This window comes from Rhinatrema bivittatum, chromosome 3 (assembly GCF_901001135.1).
Source record: "Rhinatrema bivittatum chromosome 3, aRhiBiv1.1, whole genome shotgun sequence".
Lineage (NCBI taxonomy): Eukaryota > Metazoa > Chordata > Amphibia > Gymnophiona > Rhinatrematidae > Rhinatrema > Rhinatrema bivittatum.
Window position 1 is genome coordinate 567816259 of NC_042617.1, and position 26706 is coordinate 567842964.

The 26706-nt window shown below is 42.5% G+C and overlaps 1 protein-coding gene across 1 annotated transcript in view; it reads right to left on the reverse strand.

Moving 5' to 3' along the window:
* Positions 1-26706, reverse strand: part of TPD52L1 (TPD52 like 1) — a 167726-nt gene that overhangs the window by 109288 nt on the left and 31732 nt on the right. The gene's annotated exons all lie outside the window — the stretch shown is intronic.

Consider the following 26706-nt stretch of genomic DNA (forward strand, 5'->3'; position numbering starts at 1 on the left):
AAAGTCATTCCATACTGTAGGACCAATTAATAACAAAGCTCTTTTCCTTGTAACCTGTAGCCCAGTTTCCCCCAAAGTTGTAACCACTAAAAACTGTTGGGTAGCAGATTGTAAATAACAAGATGGCTGATAAAACATTTGAAGGAACATTTGTGTAAAATAGGAAGAACAATCCCCTTTGAAAGCTTTAAAAACTATAATCAATGTTTTACATTTTACCCAATATGCAACTGGGGGGCGACGTGCTCCTGTAATAGTCTTTTTGTGACTAAACACGCTGCAGAATTTTGCAACAGCTGCAGTAACATGCAGACTATTTTCAGTGAGTTATCGTAGTCCACTGACGATAAAATAAAAGCTTGAGCTACCACTCTAAAGTCAGCCACATCCAAAATAGGTCTTAAATGACATAAAAGCCAGGGACAGTAACTTTAAAACAGCCGCTCGGGCGTACACGAATGTACATATGCCAGCTCGCACCCATGGACACAGCCATCTTATAAAATCGGCCGGATGCATGTAAACGTGCGCGCCATTTTATATGGATGCACGCATGTGCTGCTTCTACCACGTAAGTGTGTGTGTGTGTGTGGGGGGGGGGGTTAATATACACGCGCACTGAAGCAATTACCAGTTAAACCAGTTTGTTCCCACTTTGCCTGGATATAGGATATGACTAACTCCCCCAACTAACTTCTTTTACCTACTTGCCCCAACCCCTAATACCTTATTGATTAGCCTTGGGGTTTTTTGTTTGGTTTGGTTTTTTTTAATAACTTACATGCCATCTATAGCTGAAATAAAGCTACGCGGTAGGGGACCCTGGCACGCGCTTGTGCATGTAAATATTCATGCGATGGTTACCATTTAAATTTCAGAAACATCCATGTCCCGCCCCTTTTTTGGACTTTTTCTTTTGTGCACGCACTGGGAGAGATGCACGCCCATGGCCACTTCTTAAAATACACGCGTCATGTGCCGGCCCTGGAGACACACATCTCCCTTATTTGGTGCACGGGGGGGCTTTTAAAGTCTATCCGTAAGCTTATAATAACCAGAAGAAATAGTGCGCAACTGAGCTTTAAAACCTAAACTGGTGTCAAACATAACCGCCAGGTTTTTCAACTGATCCGCAAAAGGGATTAGTTCCCCATTGACTACAATGGTTGGTAAATCTTTTGGTTTTGGCCTTCTGAAAATCCATAAAGCCTTGGATTTCGCAAAGTTCAAAACAAGTCCATTGGAGCCCATCCATTCCCCAACTGCCATCTAACATCGAATAATCTGAGAAAAAAAAGAAAAGCGCAATCACCCGAACTAGGAAAACACTGTCTATCATCAACCGCATAGCATCTAAAGAAAATATCAAAAAAGCTCAATAATGAGCATAGAGATAACAAATATTAAATAGGGAGGGCAAGAGTACAGACCCCCTGTGGTACACCCACCACAAATACAAACCAAATCAGATGTATTAGCGTTAAACTTGACTTCTTGTTACCTAGATTCTAAAAAAAAGATTGGAACTTCAAATAAACCTCCCCTCCAAAACCCAGATCCTTCAGCAAATCCATTAACAACAGATGAACAATCGAGCCAAATGCTGATGAAATATCTAAATACATAGTAACTACACCTGCCCCCAAATCCATCTTCTGCAGTAAAAAAGTCATTAACTGTAACCAGAGCTGTTTCCGTGCTTTGATGCTGTTTAAAGCTGCATTGATTCTCATGAAGGATATTATTCCTATCCAAAAGAATCCTACAACTGTTTAAAAACTACTGTTTCTAAAACCTTCCCCAATGATATTAAACTGGAAATCGGCCTATGAGCCCCATATTGGTCTGAACCCCCATTCCCTTTCTTAAATACTAGGCAAACTTAAGATCCAATAGGGACCAGAGCCTCTAATAGGGAAATGTTTACCAGATCAAGCAGGATACCAGCAAACATCCTTTAATTGAGGGCATGGATCCAAGGAGCAGTTGAACTCAAAACTCAGCTTCAATTGGCTCCACTTCTTTTTCAGATACAAGTTAAATGGATCTCATTTAGTCTCACAAATATCAGTTACCATACTAGAATTCCACATCTGAAGACTATTTTCCAGGTTCGCTTCTCCACCCCTATCCTATCACAATGCCACCACCCTCCCACACAACCCCAAACCCCCCCCTCAGACTCCTAAGCCAGTAATCTGATTTAGATATACAGTACAATGATCCAGAAAATCTTGGGCTGTGAACCCAGGCTGCAGTTGTGCCCTATCAGATGGTTTTATAAGTCCATTAATTATACTAAATAATTCCTTCGGATGATTTAATGAGGATTGTAACTTATCAGAGAAAAAAACTTTATGGGCGGAATTCACTTGAGCCCTATAACGTCTTCGTGCTTCCTGATATAACCTCTGATGCTCAACAGATGGCCCTTTACGCCATCTATTCTCTGCTTTTCTAACAAGTCTCTTTTCATCATATAAATTCCCATTATACCACGGTACCCGCCCCACTTTATTTATTTTAATTTATTTTTTCTGTATCGGGACAACTTTACAAGCAACCTCTCCCAGAGTATCGAGGAAAGAAAGAGCAAAGGACTCCACAGAGTCCTGAACAATCTCCCCTTCAGATTTACCCATGCCATTAAAAATGTACCCTCATCCAAAGAAGATCTAATCTCTAAGCATTACTTCTTCCTGAGCACCAAAACGATAAGGTGACAAAACTATGATCTGTCCAAGGCCCTCCCTTCCACCTTGATATCTCCCCTAACAAACCAACTGCGAGAAACATCAGAAACGGAGATCTGGCCCAAAATATGTCTGGCTCTATGAGCGGGTACTTCAATCAAAGGGTTTAAATTCAATGAAAATATCAACTCAAATTATTAAGTTTATAGCCAATTAATTAAAAAAATAAGACCCCCCCTCTCAGCCAATGGCCCTTCCTGTGCTACCCCTCTACCCCACAAAAGAATGAAACACCTATGGGAACATAGCACTTGATCCCAACTCCTTTCTCACCCCCAAAATAGTTTATTATCATGGGACAGAGCAATACAATGCCCCCCTCTTCCCCCCAACAAGCAATTCAAATTGAGAAAAAGGTTCCAGGTTCTCTTCTCCACCCCTACCCTATCACACAACCCCAAACCCCCCTCAGACTCCTAAGGCAGGCAAACCCTTGTGCTCTAACAGCAACAGAGGAGGCCCCCAGGATCACGGTATAAACACGACTGGCTCCCAGAACAGCCTCAGGGGTTTGGGGGAGGATCCAGATGACATGGGAAAGCTTGGAGCCATTCTTTTCATTTTAATTGCTGGTTGGGAGAGGAGGGGGTTATTGGCCCACGATGTTAATTTCTTTTGGGGTGAGGGAGGGAGCTGGGATTGGATTATATATCCCATAGGGTGTTGCATTCTTTTGGGGTAGAGGGAGGTAGAAGGGTAGTGTGGGAAGAGCCTGATAATGAAGAATCTTTTTTTCATAATTTCTTACCGGATATATATATATATATATATATTTTTTTTTTTTATATAGCCGGTTAAGTTCTAAGTTATCTGTCCTGATACCTTAGGACTGATCACCAGGACTAGACTTAGCTGGCTGACCTTATTCAGCACTACCTGGCTACGTTTAAGCCCTGCCGCAGAATGCCCTTGCATCGCCTCTTTTACACTTAGCTAAAACTTACCCAGTCAGTGGGGGGAAATATTTAAACCTTAGATTTGTCTGGCTAAATCCTAAACTTAGCTGAGCAAATTGTTTGAACATGGACCTCAAAGTGTCCTTGATCCTATAAAGGATGTTGCCATTTTCCCTCTTTTTCCAGGGATGCTATCAGATTCTACTGTCGTGTTCTGATGAAGACCATCTATATAAAAGTCCTAAAATTATAGATGGGGCTTTACGATTACAAACCTAGATCATATATTTTTTTTAGCTCATCTCTTCATCCACTGAGGAATGCTAAGTCTGCATAAACAGAGAAATTATGATGGCAGATAAAGATGACAGTCCATCTAATCTGCCCACTTTCCTATTATGTTGTATTACTACTGACTACTTGATTTCTAGCTTTCTTTACTCTCACTCACACTATTATGGATCCTTCCATGCTTTTTGTCGGTTTATCCCTATACCTGGGACTCATGATTCCAGAGAGAACAAACCAGAGGGCTCATCTTAATCAAGGAGTGATTTGCAATTTAGAAGATTCCAGCTCGTCTGCACATTAGTCCAAGCTGCCTTGGCTCTGGATGCTTGAGTATGGCATGGTCTATCTGGGTTTTAGCTTTTACCACACTGCACTCTTACTGTCAAAGGGCTAAAAGAATCACCACAATTCAATTTTCTAACAAGATATGTCAGCTACCTCAAGTCAGCGCCATTTTTATTGTTTGTTTCCTATGGCTCCACTATGCATCTTCTTCATATTCACCGTTTCCAAACCTGTTCCCAAATTGCAAATCATTCCAAACACTGAATCCACTATGTGCCATTCTTTGTTACAATCTCCAACTCCAACTCCTTGTCCAATCTCTCTTCTACTTTGTTACAACAGTTTCTCCTTTCCATCCTGCCATCTTCACTCTCTGAAGTAGATCTGCCACTCACCTCAATGCCCTTTGTTCTTTCTTATCTTCTTAGTTTGATATATCAGTCGAATTCCTTGCTCTTCAAGGCAACTCTAATCCTATCTATAGATATCATCCCCATCCCCCTCTTTTCTCTTATGTTCCCGATGGAATAAACATTCAATTTCAAACAAGCTTGCCTATATTCATGACTTCTCTCTCATGCCCTCCATCTTCTCGCTCTGACTTAGATCTGGCTCACCTCGGAAAATTCTGCTTCAGTTGCTGATCTCCGTTATGAAGCTCTCTTTTCTCCAAGACCCTTTACTCACTAGACCGTAGTGGTGAGCTGCTACTCTCTTTCTCATGCAGGTTTCAACATCTTATCCCTATTCCTTTCCTATCTTTGAGGTCCATGTCATCTGCTTCATCACCCTCCAATTTCTCCAGGTAGCACTCATCTATTGATCCCTATTTCTTCCCCACTGGATTTTGGTTCTTGAGTTTCCTTCTTCCTTGACCCATTCTCTGCTTGCCATATTCTGGGGATTTTAATCTCCACTTTGATTACCTCTGACTCTTATGCCTCAGAGCTCCTTGCCTTAACTTCCTCATTTGAACTCTGAGCTTTACCAGTCCCTATCACTACCTTCATCTAGTTCTTTCCTCCTTATTTTAATGTGTATTTGTAAGGAAACTGTATATTGGTCTTCAGTTGTATAATACTGCTTAGTGATCTAGTTTGTTATTTAAATATGTGTTAATTTATATCTCCATATCATACATTTTTTTCTTTGTACCTTGCTTGGAGCTCCTGAGAAGGGGCAAATAAAGTTGTCTTGACTCTTTCAACTGCTCTCTTTCTAGCTTATCCACTCTGTTCCCCTCGGACCATCCTCTGATAAACTTTACACTTAGCCACCATCTTCCATAATGTCACCACCAGTACTTTTAGAAATCTCCAGGCTGTTGAGACCCTTCCATCCTCTTCACTACTGCTTCATTACTTGCCTCCTGTCCTACTTTATTAGAGTCTGTTAAGGCAATTTTGTGTTACAAAACTATACTTTCCTTTGGACAATTTTGGCCCACACTTCTCCCATTCTGTAAGGCATACCAGATCCCATTCTGGCTTACCTACAAAGGTAATTTCCTTTGTTTTTCCACTGGCTCTGCAGAGCATCTCTAGCTTAAATATTGTTCCCATTCTGACTTCCTCTACTTTTAGATTACTGCTTACTTCCTTCTGGCCTACTGAGGTATTTGCATCCATCTGACAAATGACTTGCCACCAATTCCTACCATCTCTTCACCATATTCACCTCTCTCAGACTTCCCCCTTCTTCAGCCCTCCTTCACTCTCTGCCCAATGGCTAATTCCATGACAAATTTCACAAGATTAATCTTGAGTTCTCCAGCAGGTCCCTTTTCATTCATGTCCTCTTCTCTTAGCTCCTGCCAGCCTGTCTTCATTTTCTGAAATCATGGAGACTGATAATGCCCATCCCCTCTCTTCCTCCAAACTTACTACTTGTCAGTCTGACCCCAGTTCACTAAACTCCTCAGCGCTATTTCTCCTGCAGATATCCCCTGCATCTGTCACATCCTCAGTCTATCATTTTCTACTGCAACTATTTAGGATGCCTTTAAACATATTGTGATCACATCACTCATAAAAAAGAAACCCTTCACTAGACTGAGGACTCTACTTGCCCTAACTATTGTCCCACTTCCCTTCTTCCTTTCACATCCAAGCATGCTGTTACCTCAACTGCCTTGATTTTCATACATCTCAAGCCATTGTGATTCATTCCAGTCTGGCTTCTGCCCCTTACATTACATGGAGACACCTTTGTCAAAGTCTCCAGCAACCTTGTTATGGCTAAGCCCAGAGACCTTTGCTGAATTCTCATCCTCCTTGACTTATCTGCTGCCTTTGATACCACTGATCACCATCTACTACTTGCCACTCTGTCTTTACTTCGATTTTGGAACTCCAACCTATCTTGGCTCTCCTTTTACCTCTCCTCTGTCACCAGGAACTCAGTCCACACTTTCTACCTTTCTGGAATAGAATGCCTAGAATATACTTCATGACTTGATGTCAAGCACCTCTCTGGCCATTCAACTCCGGCCTAAAACCCACATTTTTAAAGTTGCTTTTAAACCTTAAATCCTAGCACTCCATGAGCATATCCTTGTTGATTTTAATCATGTTTACTGAAATAAGAGGCTTCAGGAAATGTATTTATTTGTCTTGGCTAGGTCACTACTAGACTGTAAACTTCAAGGAGCAGAAACGGTCTCTCATGTGTATCTATACAGAACTTCCTTGTTTAGTAAGCCTATCGAAACAAGTATCAGTAGACCCTACCAAGATCCTAGTAAAATGCTTAAATTTAAGTTGCAAAAAAGCAACTTTTCCCCCTTTATTGGTTAGAAAAAATTGTGATTCTTATACTTTATTTTTATCTTAAGGGATTTGACTCACAAGTGGCATAGTCCCGCAATTCACAATTAAATTCATATGCAAAAAATAAAAAATTCCTGGCCTTCATTACATTTCTACAGCTTCCATAACCAGGCTCTGATATGGTACCTGCCTGGACCCACAACACAGTTATTCTATCAAGATGGCTGCTATTAAGAACTCCCACATAGGACATCCTTCCTTCACAGCCAGGAGCACTGGCAGTGTCACGGCTGAGCCTGCTAGGACAGCAATATTTTTTTCTTTCACAACCCAGAAGCAATATGCTGTGGGAATTGCTGCAAGCCTTACTCACCTGAAACCAGAAGACCGAGTGGGAAGGACCACTGCAGAAGGAGGAGGCAGCAAGACAGGAAGTGCTATGATGCAACTTCTGGTTTGAAACTGTTGGTCTCAATTACATATGCGCAAAAAGAGATAGGTATCACAAATTCAACAAAACAGTATCGTTCTCACAGATGTAGTAATAAAAGGGCGTCTGCAAGCTAGGAACAATACTACACCTCAATAAGACCCACACGGGTCAATAACAAGCAACCCAGTTCTATCATCCACCCTATATATAACATCCTTGTTATATATAACATCCTATATATAACATCCTTGTTATATGTAACTGCTTTTCTGCACTATTGTTCAAATTGTAAAGTTTTATTATTATTGCACTCCTGTTTCTTGTGAACCAGCATGATGGGACTATCGTCCTGAATGTTGGTATATAAAAAAAAACTTAAATAAATTAAAAATAAAAATAAAAGTTCAATTAACCGCATAACCATAGTTTGTTTTTTTTAAATTAATTGCAGATAAAAGTCAACATGAGTCAAAGTTCATTCAAAAGCAAATTCAAAGAATGTAATGAGGCATTATTATACAATCATGGTTAATACAATGCACCATAATCCCACAACTGTGGAATTATGTCGCATTACATTCTTTGAGCTTGCTTTTGAATAAACTGACTCATTGATTTATTTGCAATTCAAAAACATTTTTTTCAAAAATATGGTTATGCGATTACTTGAACTTTTAGAATGGATGATAGAGAGGTCAGGGTTGTCCACTGTTGACCCATCTAGGACTTGTTGAGGTGTAATATTGTTCTCAGTTTGCTGACATCCTTTCATTACTATATCTGTGGGAACAGTGCTTGCTTGTTGAATTTGTAATAGCTATCTCTTTTCATGAGTATTATTGTTGAGTTTGAGATAGCATATTTTGGCTCTCATTTGTTGATCTTGGTCTCAATTACATTACCTGAGTATTAGTGCCCACAGTTCATGACTGCTGGGATATGTAACAGAACAAAATATCTGTAAAGGCCCACGGGTTTCTTGTCTTACCCCCTAGGACATGTTGAAGTTGGAAGAATAGTGTAGTGGGCCAGACCATTTGCTACAGCACTCCACCATAGGCATGACCTCAATGGTTTAACCATGGGTTTTAGTATAATGATCTGAGGGAAGGTTCCAGAAGACTTAATTTGAAGCTTGGGGAAGGAGGATTGTGGTGCCTCACAGTCAGCCTCACTGCAGTAGTACACTTGCTTTACTCACTGTAACTTTTAATTCTTGTATTTATCATCTGGGCATTGGAATTTCTCCACTCTGAGGGAGTAAAGATCTATATTCCGGGGTTGGTCTCCAAGGGAAGAGAAAGAGAACCTCTGCAAACTGTTTAGGAAGAGATCTAGGACTAGCTGTTGACTCCAGAATCCACCTAGTACTAAAACTCAGGGAAGGAGAAGTAAGACAATGCCCATGCACTACAGCACCATTTAAGTAGAAGAGAATTAAGGAGCTATTGTGCAAAGGAATACAAGAAATGAAGAAATTGAAACTCAGATACCTGTAGCAGCTTAGAGAAAATCTTAAGGTCAAGGGAGATTCCATGGATGCAAAATGAAGCAAATGTATTAACTGCCAGACTGTCACTATTCACTATTGCACCAGTAAATTAATTTGGTTGGAACAACACTCAGAGGGGCGGATTTTAAAAGGGATACGCGCGAAACCCTTTTAAAACCCACCTGTGCGCACTGAGCCTATTTTGCATAGGCTCAGCGACGCGCGCAAGCCCCAGGACGCACGTATGTCCCGGGGCTTGAAAAAATGGGCGGGTAGTGGGCGGGACCGAGGCCTCCGGCGCGCCGACACTCGACTGGCGTGCACAACCTACGCCTGCCCAGAGGCAGGCGTAAATAAAGAAATAAAGGTAAGGGGGGGGGAGATTTAGGTAGGGCTGGGGGCTCCCCTAGGGATCAGCGCGTGCCGACCCCGGATTTTATAACATGTGCACGGCTGCGCGCGCATGTTATAAAATTGGGCGTAGACTTGTGCTTGCCGGGTTGCGCGTACAAATCTACACCCGCGCGTAGATTCTAAAATCTGGCCCAGAGTGTAACTAGTAATTATTTCTGGACCATAAACAGGTCACAATATCCCTAAGTGACCTGAAGCATCACTTTCCATTGTCAGACAAACCCAAAAGGAACCCCATGGGGATGCATCATGGTCCAGCAGCCCCCAGTATCGCCCCCTTTGTCTTGAGAGGCTCTGGAAGGGGATGAACATATGTTCCCAGCATTAGGAAAAGAGTACATCACAGATGTAGTGTGCTTCAAAATAAAAAGTAATGACACCATTTAAAGAGTAAATAAGGGCAACAGATAGTCTAAAGGGTTTAGGACACACGGCTGGCTATGCTTGTGTGCCACGGTGCTGATGGGAAGAGACAAGGTTAAGAAAAGCAAAGAAACAAGTAGAAGGGGGGAAAAAAATGAAAAATAAACCACACATTAAGGAAATGATGGCAGGACTTGCATCTGAGGCTCCACTGGCCTTTACAGCTTTCTCTGTTCATTCTAAGCTTAATGAATGGTGCCCTGCTGCTGGCACAGGAACAAAAGGCCCCATGTACCTTAGGACAACACCAATACGTTTTTATGGACAGGCTGGCATACAAACATGTCCAAGAGCATGCAGGCTCCAATGTATCATCACAAGCAAAAATTCTAAAGTGGCATTTCAGAGGTATTTTAAATGAAGGCAATAAAGTAGAGTGGAATGAAACGATGTCATCTTTTTAATAACAGATTTAATATTTAACCTGCTTGATTACTATAATATTTTAGTTGTAGGCCATGCCTAGCAACATATTCCTACATATAAAGGTTTAAAAATAAACCTTTTCTACAGCATTACTATTGGTTTGCATTATTAAAAGGATAAATAAATGTTTCTTCAGGCTCATAAACATCAACCCTATGATTTGTTCACAGGAAATGCATCTAGTTTCAACAGTGTGCACGGTCATTAAAGATTATTGCTGTTTTGTCAGTTGTATCTATCATTTTTCTCCAAGGGGATATGCAATTGTTTAATAAGGGATATGCAGATCAGAAAGCTGGAGCCACGGTTTCTCCTTTCAGCAAGCACTCATGCACAGTTTGTGTTACAATGCAGCATGGCTACGTCTGCAAAAAAACCCCAAAAACTGCCAAAGTCCACATAGTAAGTGGGATCTCGATTTAATGCCTCAGTCAAAACAGGGCACCCTCCCAGGGTGACCACATAATAAAAAGGTGGGCTGAGCCAAGCCCTGATTTTATTCCCGTGGCATGTATACACTTGCGGTTCCCACTTTCTGCCATGGAGGAGGGGTGGAAGGCTGGTAAAAGTGATGGGGATGATGGAGGACCATGGAGGAAAGTAGTAAGGAAAAGCTGGAGGGAGGGAGATGGAAAGCCGAGAGACGGGGGGGGGGGGGGGGGGGGGGGAGAACGGAAACGAGCACAGTCACATTCTTCTGGTTCTTCCTGGAGACTCGCGGGCTGTCTACCCCACCCTTGTCTCTCCCGCTGCCTCCCCTGCACTGGAACAGCAGGCGAATGGCAACGAGAGGAACCGAAGGCGGCGGCAGAGGCGAAATTGAAACTCTGCAATGGGTGTCCCCATGCCGGCCCCTCCACCCTTGCAGCATTCGCTTCCAGTTTGCAATGGTAGTGTGAGTGCCCCGAGAGGAAGACGAGGGACAGCCGTAGAGACGGTTAACACTTTTTTTTTTTTTTAAGAGAAACCAAAATGACATGTAACTCCCCCTTTCATCGGGCTCACCTTCGGTGACTGCAAGAGTAGTGAGCGGACCCTTCTGCAGCCCCGGAACAGCCAAAAAACCACAGCAAAAGCTGGGACGCCCAAGGGGAGACTTGCCCACAAAACAACTGTCCAGAATCAGATGGTTTTCCAAACAGAGAAAAGTATTCATTTTAGAGATCAAAGTCCAGAAAGTTAGAAAAAAAAAATATTGAGAAACACAGTTCAGCGCTTAATATCAAAGGCAGCTTCTCGGTCAAGTCACAAAAGCCTTCACAGGTGTTACGCACAGTTAGTCCCAATCAATGCGGCAGCAGATCACCTAGATATTTTTCCTTCTCCAGCTTCTCACCAAGGTCTCTCTCTTTCTTGAAACTCACTGAAGAAGAGAGTCAGGAAACCATCACTTCTTACTACATTTCTGCATCTGTGGGGTTCCCCAGACAGAAACGGTGTTCCCCTGAACTTGGGTTCCTTAGTCTTCTTGGTGACCCAAAGCTCTCTACTTACTGCTCCTCCAGCATACTTCATCAGCCACTGTCCAGCCCTGAAGGCCTCAAGGTCTAGCATCTGAGAATGTAAGATCCGCCACCTCAGAAATTGGAAGCACCTTTTATTTCATCATCTCAAGCCCATCTCCTTTGTGGGGGATGCTGCCGCCTACCATCACTCAAATTCACATGTAATCCTTCCCAAACCCCTTCTTCATGGGAAGGATCATGCAATCTGTTCAACCCTGCACTAACTCACTCTCTGGCCTCTAGCTGAACTCACAGCAGGAGGCCTCCAGCAAACTGCTTCGTATCCCTAGCCAGGACTGCTCAGTTTCTTCACAAGAAGTTCCAGGATTCCTCTACAGATAGAAACCCCGTAACACCGTGCATGTCAACTAACACACTACTGGCTCAGAGATAAGCACGTTCCCTTTCTTGTTCACCAGATCCTATTTCTGTAGCAACCTTCATTGGAAGTCTCTCTTCCACATACTAACCAGAACAAGTGTCAGTCTCTTAGGGATTTTAACAACAACATTTACTGCGTACATCTCTAGCTCTTTTCTTTTTAAATCATACTTCTGTCCAGGCCCTGCTCCAGCCATAGTGGCTGGGGCAGAGAGGGGAAAGGAAATAGTTAAACACTCAAAAATAAGACTCTAAGGGCCAGATTCGTTAGTTTTTCTCCCATTTTGTGCCTATTAGGGTTGCTAACCACAAAACATTTTATGGTGTCTTTGGATCGGAGGTGGGACATTTTGGGTCCACCACCAGATCATTTTTTTTAGTTTTAAATTTTACATTTAAAAAAAAAACAAAAAAAAAAACCCCTTCCCATTTATATAAATATAAAGCCACCCATCAACACAGCCCCTCCCGACCACACCAAGACTCACCCAAAGTCTGTGGTGTTCTAGCAGGGGGCCCAGGAGTGATCTCCCTCTCCTGGGCCACAGCTGCCATTAGTCAAAATGGCGCCAGCGACTTTTTGCCCTTACCATGTGACAGAGGCTACCAAAGGCATTGGGCAGCCCCTGTCACATGGTAGGGGCAAAAGATGACCGGCACCAAAAGTGCCTACACAGAAACAGTACAGTTCCTCTGCTCTGTGACAACACAGACTTCTTATCAACAGCAAAGATGGTGCATTACCATCAACGACCTGAAGGAAAACAGGAGCACCTGTACAAGGGAGGCAAGGGTGTTTTGGGAAAGGAAGGAAACAGACCCAAGAGAAAAGCCAAATAGGATAAATTGCCACAACAAAATGCCACCCAGATGGTAACCTAAGGTACACAAAATACAGACACTTCTGAGCCTAGATACGTAAACATTTGATATGCAGAAAACATTTCCATCATTCCTTCTACGCTAGATTTAAAAGGCTCAAGTTTAGAGCTTTTCAGTTACAGTACTTAATCTGCTCATTTAAAGACTATCTTCTGAAAGCCAACCAGCCTTTTTTTTTTTCCAAATAAGCGATCCAGTGAGCGAGAAATAGCTATCATAATTCCTAAGCAATATCCAAAGCAAAGAGCAGCAGGAGGTATGGGTAAGACTAGGCATATTAGACTCTCTTCAGGGTGCATACGTTGGTGAAAGGACTTTCACTGCCTTTTGAAATGTTGGGAGTACATAAATTGAGGTTAAATTAGTTAGAAAGCACCCAGTTGATTCTAAATCTATTTTTACGAAGTTTAATATTATTCAGATGGAAAATATACATTATGCTAATGATTTCTTTACTGTTACGAAAAGTGCTGCAAAACGAGGATGCTTACATAGCTCTAGAACAAACGATAATTATATACTTTGCTGAAATTTTAATTAGAACAGGAACTACCTTGGATTATTAAAAGGAGATCTCTCTCCGATCTTGATCTTTTTTTTTTTTTCTAAACTGCTCAGCGTCAGCAACAAGGCTGAATACCTAATACGAACTACAAGGGAGCAACTGCAATTACATTTAGTGGCTACAAAAATGAAATTAAGTTATACACTGCAGAAACATTTTCCTCGCGCCCTTCTCCCAGTAAATTCAGCAGAATCGTTGTTTATTTCTTTTCCCACAGAATTCATGGGCTTTCGATTTTTACTGCTTAAAAGCATATGAGGTACAATATTTAAATGCACAAAACTTGGGGGCGGGGGGCAGCATAAAATGACAGAAACAATTTTGTGCCTAAGCAAAAATATCCCCTGAAACAGTGTATACTGAAATTCACCTCCTCCCTGCCGGCAAGCAAATGAGTCGTGAATATTCAACCTGATTTATATGAGGAGAGTTCTCAGCTAATGAATGGACCCCTGCACCCAGGGAGAAGATTGTGCCTTGCAGAAGCACAAAATATCCATCGCCGACCAATTTAAAACCAAAATGTTTTGCTTATGCAGACAGTCTTTTCTACGAGAGCTCAGGACACTGGTTTCGACAAAGCTGAAAAATACACCTATGCGAGGCATTAACAGACTTAACTGAGCCATTTATGTGCCAACCCAGCAAAAAAAAAGGAAGAGCACTCTCTCTCTCTCTCAAAAAAAAATTGAGATGCTAACCATGGTCTCAACATTGTGTGGGTCCCACTCTTTTACTGTTTCAACCCAGTTTTAACTCAAAGTCACCAATGATCGAATCCTCTCATACATAATACAAGCAAAGACAAAAACAAAAGGGAAGCACTTGAAACAGCATTTTAATCACTCATCAAGTCAAAATGGGAGAAAACTAGCTTGTCAACAAACTGAACCACTGTCCTGGCCCTTAGCTTCTCTTCCATCAAGTGTGCATGCCCCATACAGGAGAGATTCACACACGCTAAGTGGCTCAGTCCCATGTTGAATGATAATTGTTGAAGCATCACAGGATGTTTGAAGGCCATTAGCCTAACCCAGTGATCCTCAGCAGGTGTGTCGGGACACACTAGTGTGTCAGGAAGTGCCGAGAGGTGTGTCACAGAGCCAGCAGAACGATCTTTCCTCATCAGTCTGGGAAGGAGTTGGCTAATTTCTCCTTTATTGGGTAGGACAGGAAGCTGCTCTTGCTTCCTTCTCCTCTTCCTGGCCCAGTGGGAGCTTGTTCCCTCCTCCTTCACCCAGATCAGAGCGAGATATCACCAACTCCTGTTCATATGGGCCCGGCAGGACAGCAACTTTCTCTTCCTCTGCCTGACCTGGCAGTGAGGCTGCTGATGCTCTTGTCACTCCATGGGGCCTGGATGTGAAAGCTGGAGCATGAGGGAGAAATGTGTGAGCTCCATAGGTCTGTTGCTGCTGCCTCCTCATCTTCCTCTCCTCACTGCTTCTTGCCCTCATCTTCTACTGATAAAAAGGGAAGGAGACTCTGGATTGGACCGAGATATTTTCTGCTGATTGGGAGCCAGGAAGAGGGGGAAATGTACGGGGCAGGAAGGCGTGGGGAGATAGGGAGTCAGGAGCCTGCTGAATAGGAAGGGTGGAGGAAAGAACGTTGGGGTTGCTGGGCAGAAAAGAGAGATGGAAGTGGAGAGAGATGGAGGTGTGGGGTTGGAGGAGAGGGGGATGCTGAGCAGGAAGGGGTAGGAAAGAGGTGGTCAGAGGTATTCTGGGTGGGGAGAGGGAAGGGCAGAAATTTGAGCAGGGAAGAGAGGGAGAGAGGGAGAGAGGGAGCACAGGGATATGAGCATGTGAAGGGATGACTGAGTAGTTGGGAGAAGTGAGGGGTGATGGGGGCATGGAGGGGAGTGATGGGGTACAAGGGCCATACTATGTCAGTTTGGAGAATATGCATTTCTTCTCTCTCTGAACTTTGCTTAGTGTAGGAGGAAATATATTTCTGTTTCTAGTCTCCAGTTTTGCACTGCATGCAGAAGGTGGTCATGGGGTTTCCATTCCAGGTTTTGTCTGCACATTTGTAATTTGTGGTCTTTTATTCTATATCTGGTGAAGGCAGGTCTGTCTGTGCTCTGTGTGCATGTGACTCAGATGAGGTACTTTACTAGGGGTTTGTATCCGCCTTATTTGTTGTATTTTCTCAATAATATATTGCACTGGTGGTGAACTGCTGCCTTTTCATGGGTAGGGCTATTGATGTTTCATTTCTTGGCGTTAGTGCTGCTGAGGTATGGCAGGTTTGATAGATGTGTACAGAGTGGGGTTTGTTTCTGTTATTTTACAATGCACCTGGTAGTAGAGGGAGTTTGTGATGCTGTTATTGAGATGACACCAGAATCAGAATATCTTGTTTGTATGGTGAGTTGTACAGGGAAATGTCTTAGTTCTGTTCTGCACTCATTGTTAGGAAGCAGGGGACTCTTGCGGATGCAGAGCAGATGCTTATATTAAGTCCCATGATGGTCGTGTTCAGCGTGTCTCGCATGTGAGCGTCATCTCTCAGGTGTGTCCTGATAGAAAAAAAGGTTGAGGACCACTGGCCTAACCAGTACTCCCCTTGCTGGCAGGAATTGTACCACTTCACATCAGACAAGTGGTGGCCAGCAGGACAGAACTTTCAAGACCAACTAAAAGTGAGAGGTATTTGCTGTATGATCAACTGCCATGACTACAGATGCGGCATGAGAGGCTAAAAGAAAAACCTGAAGACGATTAAGCAGATATTCTTGCTGCAGAGTCTCTACCCCTGGTTGCTGACAAGCCAGGGCGAAGATGGCGGATGCCTCAACTGCTCAACACTCGAGAGTGGATACTCCCCACTAAGAAAGATACCTATAATCCCCCATTCAACAGATCAGTTAATAGAGTATATGAAAAGCCACTCTCCGTTTCTTTACAAAAGAGCAGCACATTTCTCTTTTCTTGAAAGGAAATATAAATTACATTTAAAAAAAATGTAATTCATTAACCATTCTTCAAGAAATTCTTGAGAAGAAAAAAAAAAATAGAAAGCTGTAGAAACAAATATCTGTTAACTCAAAGTCCATATTCACAGACCCAGGAAAAACAAACCAATTTCAGGAAATGTAGCCAAAATAGAGGCACAGCATCATCTAAATCTTGAGAGAGAGAAATACATTTTTAACACAAATTCTCTTAAGTTACTTCCTATTTTAGCTGAAAGATAAAAAAAAAAAAAATGCACACCGCTCCATCATGTCAGCTACACCTGTTTAATTGTCCTTATTGTCAGTGTAGCAGGTGAATATAAAATGAGCAGCAGAACGAGACTGTAAGGAACAAAAACGGAACATTATTCCAAATGCCCTTGGTGCTTGCGACAGTCTGCAGGTGAATTCCTGAGAAAGCTGCGAGGAATTCTATGGCCAAAGTGTTACATTTCTGCTACGTAAACTACAACCATACTGTACTGAAATTCAAACTCGGTGAAATCGCTGTAGCCAGTGGCGTCCTAAGGCCTTGCCAACTCAAGAAGAGAGGGGAGAAGCTGGGACCGGAGCTGTGGGAAGAAGAGACGGAGGCCAAAGGCTGAGAGGGATGATAGGAGATTTGGGGAAAGGGGTAGTAGAGCAGAGGTGGGGAAGAAATGACTGAAACCTGAGTGGGGAAAAGAGAGGTAAGAGTATTAACACTAACACTCACTAATACACACTCACACACACACTAACACACACCTTTGGAAAGATCTACTCCATGGTTCATGGATTAGACCTTTCCAATCTTGTTTTCAAATGGGACTAAAGAATTTCAGTTGAAATATAATTTTGTATTGCTCCTTTCGTTTGCAAAGCAATAATGCTCAGATCTTTCCAGATTTTTACGCCAGACAAACCACCAAAAAAAGTGTCACTCTTTGGTCTTCAGTCTCACTCACTGAGGTGGTAAATTTCACGCTTTGGGACAGGTCACCCTTGCTGTCTCTGTTTGTACTTTTATTTGGTGGCACGCCTATTATATTCGGAGAATTTTGAAAATTAAATGTACATTCTTAGTTTCCAACAAGGGCCCCCCAATTCAACCACCCCTTTTAAATTCGGCTAAAAGCAGGTACATTGTGAAAGTACAGCCTTATTTTCAGGTGACCGAAAATCCGCCAACATGGATTCAGAAATTCTATCTGCATTACCCCCTATTGTAGGCACAAAGATCCTGACTAAAGCTTTGGAACGTCAGAATAAAAGTAACCGCTTTGGGGTTGAAGAAAGTTTTACTTTTCACAGCAGCGATTATATAGGAGGTCTCATTAGTGGTTCACAGGGAATTCAGCTAACATAACAGTTTCTGCAGATGCTGGCAGCTATAGCAAGGAGAAGGAGCTGGAGAACAGGGCTAGCGCCGTCGGCAGGCGAGCCAGGACTTCCTTTAAGTCAATCTGCAAGCAAACAAGTAAGCCCAAACGGGAAGAGGGGTGCCAAAAGCAACACTTGCCCAGGGCGCCGTTTTCTCCAATGACTGCACAATTCCTTGCTAACCACGAAACACAAGGTCCTGGCAACCTTGACACGCCTGCCTCGTTGGTTCATAGAAGCAGGGAACAGAACAACTCGTGACCCTGAGGCAGGTGTTCTGTAAACAGTAAAAGGCCATGATAACAGAGTTACTGTTCTGACTCCAAGATAAATGAATTTTGCCTCTAGGAGAGGAACTGTGGCCTAGGAAATTGTCAAGCACACGTGTACAGAAAATCGTCCACTAAACATCTGTAGGAAAAAGGCAGCTCTATGTCAGCTGCAAAAAGCATTTCAAGCGATGCCGATAGGATTGGTGCAACAGTTGCTTTTGCAGTATAGTTGCAAATAAGTAGCAGTATTATACTTCTTCAGGACCTGGTAGAGAGGTTCAGTATACTTATGCGTCTGTTACTAAATGTCACTTTTAAGTTAGAATCATAGAAATAAAGAGCAAACAAGTGGTAGTTGACACCTTTTAACTGGACTAAACTTAGTACATTTGCAATTGGCTTTTGAGTCCTACCTTCATCAGGTAAGTGCAAAATAGCTAAGGATTATGTCTGAATATACAAGAAAATTATAGGATGGATTACATCAGTGTTATGATATAAATTCTTTAAACATTTCACTTGTAATTCTCCCAAATTCTGAGAAATCATTTTTTGGAACACTTATCACAAAATAATCTCACACATACGGTTACAATTCTGGCTGCTGTGCAGCCTCCTTACCACCAGAGGCCTTAACCTGGATACCCTCCTTGGAGTTAGGATGACCCTTCCTTTTGACATATTTAACAGGGCTCCTAGGAATTCAAGGGACTAGCTTGGATTTAGGCTGCTTTTTAAATAGTTCACCTCCCACCCCAGTAGCTCCATAAGCCACACTACTATCTCTATGGCTTGCTGGCTTTCTTGGAAGGACTTGGCCCAGATAAGTCAATCATCCAGATAGGAGGTGGACCATTATGCCCAGTTTCCTCAACATCACTACGACTACCATCACTTTGGTGAACAATCTTAGAACTGTTGCAAGTCCAGACAGGAGAGTTTGAAATTGGAAACGCTTGCCTCATTTGCAGAATCTAAGAAGCTTCTGATAGGTACTTTGAATGGGGATGTGAAAGTAAGCTTCTGCCAGATCTATGGATGATAAATATGTGCCCTTCCTGATTAACATAACGACAGAGCAAAGTGTCTCCATTCGAAAGTAGAATTATATGGAGGTACTTGTTGACACCTTTCAGGACCAGGACGGGATGAAAGGACCTGTCTTCCTTTGGGACCATGAAATAAGTCAAGTAGTTGCCCTGCCCTTGCTCCTGAGAAGGGGCTGGGACTATGGCTTGAAAACGTTGTATCTAAGGCAGTATTAATTGTCTCCCACTTGGTACTCGAGGAGAATGGGAAGACCATAAAAACTCCACAGACGGGACAGTCAATTCTGGGGCATAACCCTTTTCAATGAAGTCCACTGTTATGCAGGACCATTCTGTGAGGAAAAAGCTGCAGTCATCCACCTACTGGTGGTATCATGTTGTGGACCACTGTATATTCAATGGGGTGGGCGACTTACCCCTGTCCCAGCAAAGGGGTCATCCTTAGCCTTTCTTGCTCCATGAAAGGAATGAGACTTACTCCTGGTATTCTGTGGTGGCATGTATTTAGCTGATCTAAACTTCCCAAATCACTAGGATCGTAGGCCTTAAGTGCCTGGCCAAGTTTTCTCTTCCAGAAGTCTGAGACTGGGAGTCTCCCAAGTTCTTGACTAATCTTTCCAATTCTTCTCCAAATAGTAGGCCTCTCCTAAATGGCAAAATGAAGAGGTGAGTCTTGGATACTGAATCTGCTGCCCAGTTGCAAAGCCAGAGGGACCTCCTGGCCACCATTCCTTAGTTGACTGACTGAGGCCATTTGGATAAAGTCATATGTGGCATCAAATCATATGCTGGGCTCTAGCCTTGCTTACTCTTCACTTTCTGAAAGTTACTGGATCCAGTGAACTACCATTGACAACAATCCCCACAGATGGCTTCCTGAACAGCCATATTAGTGGAAAAGGCTTATTTTAAGATTTAACACAAAAAATTAAGGCTATCTTGAGGGTCTTTCAAAGCTGTTCCACTTCAACTGGAATAGTCATTTTGCGGGTAATCACCCTGGGGATTCTCAGGTTATCTTCTAGCGATAACGGGTAGATCTTACTCAAACATTTGCCTTTTAAACCTCCTTGAGGAGAGTCCCATTCTGTTAAAATCATATTTTAAGGCTGGTTGAAGTGGGAAGTCCTTCAGGAGCCTCTAAATTCCCTGCATGATCAGGTCTCCTTCCATCGAGTCCCCAGTCTTGGCCCCTGAAATTTTAATTGTGGCCATTAAATTAAAAAATCAGGGCCAACAGCTATTCCCTATGGATTAGCATTACTACTGAGAATTCTTATTTATTTAGGTTTTTATATAACGTTATTCCATGTGAGAATCACTAGATCACAACGGTGTATAAGGTTAAACAAAGTACAAAGGAAGAGTTAGAAGGAAGGCATAAAAACAGGAAGATATATAAACAAGAAGACATTCAATGAGCATATCCTAGAATTAAGGGTGAGCTTTAGGTTACAGAGTTAGTGAGAAGGCATCATTGAAAAACCAAGATTTCAGATCTTGCTTAAATTTCTTGGTGTCAGTAGATATTCAAAGTCTTTCTGGTAAGGAGTTCCAGAGAATCGGGCCTGCTATTGATAAGGCTGTCTCTTGTCTGTTTTAGGTGGTAATTTTTTATAGATGGAATTTCAAGTGAGCCTTTGTCATGAGATTAAGAGAACGTGTAGGAATATGGGGATTGAATTTTATTCCTAGTAATTCATTGTTAGGATCCAAGTCATGGTGAATTATTGTCAGAACTTTGTAGGTTATTCTGGATTGCACAGGGTGCCAAATGTAGAGCAATCAGAGTTGGGGTAATGTGATCAAATTTTCTTTTACCAGTCAGGAGTGTGGCTGCTGCATTTTGAAGAAGTTGGCAAGGTTTAATGTGGTTGGCTGGAAGTCCTAGGAGAAGAGAGTAGCAGTAGTCCAAGCTGGAGAATATAAGTGATTATAAAATGGTTCTGAAATATGTTAATGTCAGTAGTGGTTTAAGAAGGCTTAATATTCGTAGTTTGAAGAAACCATATTTGATCAGTTTGCTTATGTGAGGTTTCATGGTTAAGTTTTTGTCAATTTGGACGCCGAGATCCTGTACTTGTGTTGCTGGAGCTAGAAGGTCATTTCCAAGATTGATGTTGGGGGCAATGGTTTCAGATGGATTTTTGCTTATCCAGATTAGTTCAGTTTTTTTTAAGCTTCATTGAGAGTTTCAAATGTGCAAGATTTTCTCAGAAATAAGCAAAGCTGTTTTTTCAAATGAGTTTGTAAGAGGTATATAGAAATGCAGATCATCTGCCTATAGGAAAAAATGTAAACCAAGGTCAGTTAATTTGCATAGTGGCAGCACGTAGATGTTAAAAAGAGTGGCTGAAAGTGCTGATCCTTGCGGAACGCCAGTAATACATTAGAAAGTGTCAGATAGATGATTATTAAGTTTTACTTGGAAGGATCTGTCAGTAAGGAAGGAGGAGAACCCTTTTAGGACATTGCCTTCAATTCCTATGTTTCTTAGTTGGAGGCATAGAAGATTATGGTCTACGGTGTCAAAGGCAGCGTTTAAGTCAATCAGTACTAGGTAGTATGATTCGTTGGAGTCAGTTACTGATTGAAGAAGGATTTCTGTTGAACGGTTCTTCCTGAATCCAAATTGGTTAGGGGTATAGGATTTTTTTGTCATCAAGATGAGATTCAAGTTGCGAGAGGACTGTCTTTTCAAGGATTTTTGCGAGGAAGGTTAAGTTGGAGATTGGGCGGTAATTATCCCAGTCAGATTTACCAGTTTTGTTTTTTTAAAATTGGTTTAATTACAGCCTATTTTAGCTTATGGGGGACATAGCCTTCAGTGAATTCTTCTTCCTGAGAAGAACATTGCCCTTCTTTTAGGGAGCCTAGAGAGATACTATGTTCAGATTCTTCCCCTGAGATGGATCCTTCAAAAGACTCCTGTGTCAAGGTGTGCATGGAAGAGCCTGAAGTCTTTAGCGTTACTTTAGAATGCTTAAAAACTGACCCTCTAAAATTCCCAATGTGGGAAAGACCTGGTAAAACTGGGAAGAGGCTCTGTGCCAGGTTTCTCTATAGCATAAAATAGCTGGTGCATAAGGAGAACAAAATTAGGAGAAAAAAACCAAAAGAAAACATAAAAAGCAGTAGCAGCTTCCTCTGGAGCTGTATCTGTCTGCAGCCCTGCCCCACCCCCCACCGATGGCCTCAGTGCACACAGGATCTGAATATTTCCTACCTCTAACGATCCCGATTCTGCTCCTAAAACTGCTACCGATGCACCATGTTCCTCCTGCGGGGACATTCCAGTTCCAGCGCACTCCTGCTCTGCCAGCTCGACTTCTCTATCAGATACGAGGCAAAGGGACTCTGCGATTACTGGAAGCCACCTGGAGCCTCAGGCCACACACACCCGCAGCCTCCATCCATCACGGCCTTGCTTTCCCCTGAAGCCTGCTGCCGTGTGTGTCTTTCCTTAGCTTGTTTTTGGTATTGGGCAGAAGGCAGTCTGGCCAATGGGAGGACGGCACCACAGCTTCCCTTCTCCGGAACGCTTATTCTCCCCTCAATCGGTTTAAAACTGCTTACAGCCCAGCGGTACTCACCACCACCGTGAGCTAACTTGAGGCTGTGCCTCACTACTTCCTTCCATAAAAGAATGCAGGGACACGGAGAGGGAACCACCCTCTCCGTTTTTTGGGGTTTTTTTAAAAGCACAGGGCTGCCCTAATAGGGCTGATCCATCAGACCCCCTGGGTTACTGAATCCCACCAACCCAAGGAGAGCTGAACGGCAGGAAAAAGGGAACATTTGTTTTTCGCTCATGAGAGCTAGCTTCTACTGGGGGAATGAATCCCTAGGGAATATTAACCCAGGAGCAAGTACCCTCAAACAGGCCTAGGTCCAACCCAGTACTCAGCTGCTGGAGACAAACTACTGGCAACTACCTCAGATCACACTTTCCATATTAGCTGGATGTGACATCACAAGGGAAACGCTGTGGAGGGGGAATTCCCATGTGTAAGGACTGCTCTAGCAGGAAAATAAGGAGCTTGTTATCTTAAGAGCCCCACAGATTTCACATTTAAATTTATCAATTTAAAAAAATTACTAACAAAAACAAAAAAAACATTGTTCATACAGAAACAATAGGTGGTATTTCCAAAATAATAATATAAAAAATGTTTGAAAACTACTAGCCCTTAGGAGATATCCACCCTCAATGAGACCACAAACATTGTGGATAGGGGGAGGGCCCAAAAAGAGCATTCAGGCAATATATTTAGAAAAGAAAAAGAAATAAGCGACTATAAGGTAGTATCCTATAGAACGCCGTTCCATAGTACTGATTCCATCTCTTCCCAAGAGGGGCATGGAGATCAAAAAAGAGTCAAAGAAAGTCCTGAGCTGCTCAGGCACATAAAAAAAACCCAAACATACTTGACATTACAGAAAAGAATCAAACATTTACAAGGATAGTGCAAATAAAAGGAAGCACACAGAGCCCCAGCTTCTTGCCTCACTGACAGGAATAATTTCCTTCTCCTGAGTAAGTTTAGCCATATCACGGAAAATCCAGATCCTCTGATAAAAAAAAAAAAAAAAAAAAGGCAACTGAGCTTTTTTGAAAAATAATCTTATAACAGAACTTAAATCTTGCTTGAAAACAACTGCCCAAGTAATATGGACCCTTTCTGCATTTCCAGAACAACAACTGAGAGATTTAAACTATCTGAAGACATTTGAACTACATCCGGCAGCCCCCACCTCTCCTCTGCCTCCCCAGACTTCTTATAAGGGATATAAAAGATTTTACTAACTGAAGGCGCTGCTTCAGAAGGCAGTCCTAAGACCTCTGTAAGATAACTTTTTTTAAGAGATCCCTTGGGAAGAAGCCCGCAGTTTTTGGAAAACTAATAAAATTTTAATGATCTTGAAAAGTGTTCTAATTGATCAATTCTTATCCTTAGAATTAACCTCTTTTAAATCCTCAGGTTTTTTTTTCCAAATTTTCCATTGGTCTTGACTTCTATCAAAGAAGAATCCTGAGTCTGAATAATCCCACTCAAGTCTCTAGAGCAGGGTTTCCCAACCTTTCAGAGAACGCGGACCCCTTTTCAATTCTGAAACATCTTGCAGGACCGACCCCCCCCCAACATACTACTTAAATTTTTGCATGGCACAACAAAAGAAATATGCACTCCTGTATAATCCATAATGTATACAACTTAATATTAAATAATGCTTACTGATCTAAGCTGAATAAATAGGGAGTGACATTTACTAAGCTACTTTAAAAAATTGCCCTCATAATTTAAGGTTGAGGCCAACACTCCAGCTGCAATGGGGAAAAGGAAGGAAGTTCAGAAAAGCCCCAGGTCGGCAGCTCGGTGCGACCTGACAGAAAATCAGCCCCGGCACCTGCAGACCTGCAATCGAATTTTCAAAGGGAAAGTGCCCGCAGAGTTTTCTTTTGAAAAAAAAACTTGGGCCAGCAGGGGAAACCCAGTGCTTTTGTAGCTGTGTACTTTGTACCTGACGAAGTAGGTGCAAGGCAGATGCGTGAAAGAATTCACGAGGATTTCAAAATTAAATCCCTGCATGTGCCTTCCCTTGGGGAATTGGATTCACACACCAACCAATGAGGGCCCAGACTTTTATGGTCTGGGGAACAAACAAGCATGGGGGTAACTTGCTGATGGGGCTGTTACTACCCTTAACCAATAAGCCGGATACTTTTGATGCAACTCCAACATTGCTCTCTGCTTCGACAGCAAGGGGTAAAGAAGAATTAGATTCAGACAGTAGCCAATGAGGACCCTGATTTTTACAATCTGGGAAACTGATAACATGGGGGTAACCTGAACGGCACAGCAGATACTACCATAAGCTTGCTGGACAGAATGGATGGACCATTTGGTCCTTTTCTGCCATCATTTCTATAGGTTTCCCCAACCTAGCCCTGCTCCTTTTTTCCCTGCAGATAAAAGTATATGTGCTCTTCACAGAACAGGTACTTTTACCCTCGGTGACGGGGAATAGTAATTTTCAAAAAGCCTTTTTACGTGCATAAAAGAGAAATTATTACTTACCTGATAATTTCCTTTTCCTTAGTACAAACTAATCAACAACCAACCTCATTCCCTTTACTCAAGAGATCTTCAACAACCAACCATCAAGGGAACTCCTTGATGCGTGGTGATGTGCAGTCGCTATTTTGAGGGCAACCACTTTGTGGCTGTCCCATTCAATAGCTTCCATGTTTTACTCTTTTAATGCTTTATGTAAATACTTTTTTTTGCTTTTATACTTTTTAAAATTTTTAATCTTGCGTGCTTTATTATTCTCCCCGGCGATCTGTCCGACCCACCCTGTATGTTCCAGCTTCTTTTCAGCTACTTATCTGATGGTGCTGATTAATTGCTGCCGCTTTCATGGGTACAGACCCGCCTGTTCGGCATTGGCCATGTTTCAGTAGTACTCTGCCTGCTTCAGGGACCTCGGGAGAAATCTCTATTGTGTCCATCACATCATTTTTCTTTAAAGAATAAAACTTAATTTAATACTCAATTAAAACTCAGTTCCCACCACTATTCAAGCGTGTAGTACTTACTGTTTCTTTGTAACAAGTCTTATAAGAGAGCGGCGCCTTCATCCACTGATTCGGCATCTCTCTCTACTCTGTGCGTTTTAAATCTACCTTGAGCCAATCGCTGCTGTCCCTTTCAGATTGAAGCTGAGAGCACCCTAGGGTGCCTCAAGATCATATTGGTTGATTGTGCCATCTATAGTTTCTGATCGCATCCATGTGTGCATCCACCATACCCTCTCCCTCAGATCCTTGTTTCCCCCATTTTTTATTTTGAATGTACTCTTGTGATTATCCTCTTACTGTATCAATAATTTTCTTTTACATTAGCGGACCTTAGACTGTATTTTTCAGCAATGTGCGAGGCTGTCTCCCGAAGATGCACTTCTGCCCATTCCACAAGTTGGTCTATTTCCTGGAACACTTGCTGGCTCTTGGTTCTTACCTGCTCATTGATGTAAGCCACTGTCATTGCATTGTCAGACATTATCCAGACTGCTTGACCCTGCAACCTGTCACTGAACTGTAAGCATGCCAACCGGACCACCCAGGCTTCCAACTAACTGATGTTCCAGAGAGAATCTTCTGCACTCCAGCACCCTTGCGCTGTCAGTTCTCGACAATGAGCTCCCCAACTCTGGAGGCTCACATCTGTCGTGAGTACTAGTCAGTCTGGTGATTTTAGGGAAACCCCCTTTCTTAGATGATCCACTTGTAAATACCACTGTAGTTGAGAGCAGACCTCCATCGACAAGTGGAGCCGAATTGAATAGTCCTGATACTATTGGCTCCAACAAGACTACAGGGAGTGCTGAAGAGAATGCATATATGCCCTTGCCCACGGCACTACTTCCAGGTTCTTTGCCGTCAAACAGAGGACCTGTAGATAGGACCACACTTGGGTGTACCATGTTCATCAACAGACACACCTGCACCAAGAACTTCTGAATATGACCCTCCAACAGGAAAA